This window comes from Notothenia coriiceps, unplaced genomic scaffold, assembly GCF_000735185.1.
Source record: "Notothenia coriiceps isolate Sejong01 unplaced genomic scaffold, NC01 NC01_scaffold00035942, whole genome shotgun sequence".
Lineage (NCBI taxonomy): Eukaryota > Metazoa > Chordata > Actinopteri > Perciformes > Nototheniidae > Notothenia > Notothenia coriiceps.
The window spans coordinates 29,110-29,982 of NW_011368643.1; the positions used below are offsets into that span (position 1 = coordinate 29,110).

General features: G+C 39.6%; 1 long non-coding RNA gene across 1 annotated transcript in view; it reads left to right on the top strand.

Annotated features, from left to right (window-relative positions):
- Positions 1–873, top strand: part of LOC104963278 (uncharacterized) — a 13,277-nt gene that overhangs the window by 5,054 nt on the left and 7,350 nt on the right. Inside the window, exon 2 of the long non-coding RNA XR_800301.1 lies at positions 85–88. This is a non-coding gene — a long non-coding RNA (uncharacterized lncRNA). The remainder of the gene's footprint in view (positions 1–84; positions 89–873) is intronic.

Consider the following 873-nt stretch of genomic DNA (forward strand, 5'->3'; position numbering starts at 1 on the left):
GCTGCCTCCACTCTTATTCACGAAAGTAAATGTTAGATGATTAGGGAACCCCTCCGATTCTATGGTCTAACCGTTCCAAAAGAGAATAGTCAATCAAATGACCAGGGGTTCCGAAGAATGGACAATACACCCAAATTAACCCAGATGTATTTTCTTTTCATAACCTCCTAAAAGGTCAAATCTCACTCGTTTGCATCAATCGTTGATCATAAGTAGATAGCTTACAGTGGGGACAAAAAAAGTATTTAGCAGACCACAATTGGACAAGTTCTCCCACTTAAAAAAGATGAGAGGCCTGTAATTTTTCATACCTAGGTATACCTCAACTATGAGAAACAAAATTAGAAAAAAAAAATCCAGAAAATCACATTGTCTGATTTTTAAAGAATTTATTTGCAAATGATGGTGGAAAATAAGTATTTATATATAATAATTTATATATAGTACTCTTTCGCGCCACACATACACACACCCTCCCGGTCCTCCCAATAGCCAGTCGGTGCCTGCCGGTGAGCGTGGAAGTGTGGTCTGCCACAAGCGGGCGGCAGGAGCGGGGCTGTCAGCATCAGCTTGAAGATGGTATTTTAAAGTTGATGCGCTCTGAAACTACGGGGCAGCCAAGGAAAAAAAATACACAGGCGTTAATCTCGTTAAAATAAATAATGGCGTTAATTTATTTTTGCGTTAACGCATTATTAACGCGTTAACTTGACAGCCCTAGTTTATTTATAAAGCTTTGTTGGGTAAACTCCCGTACTATATCTGCTCTCTGATAACACAGAGAGTTGCAAACCTACACCGGTATTTTCACAGAATGATTCTGTCAGGGAACGAGAACGTGTAGATTCTATTAGATCATGTAGTACGCAGAGG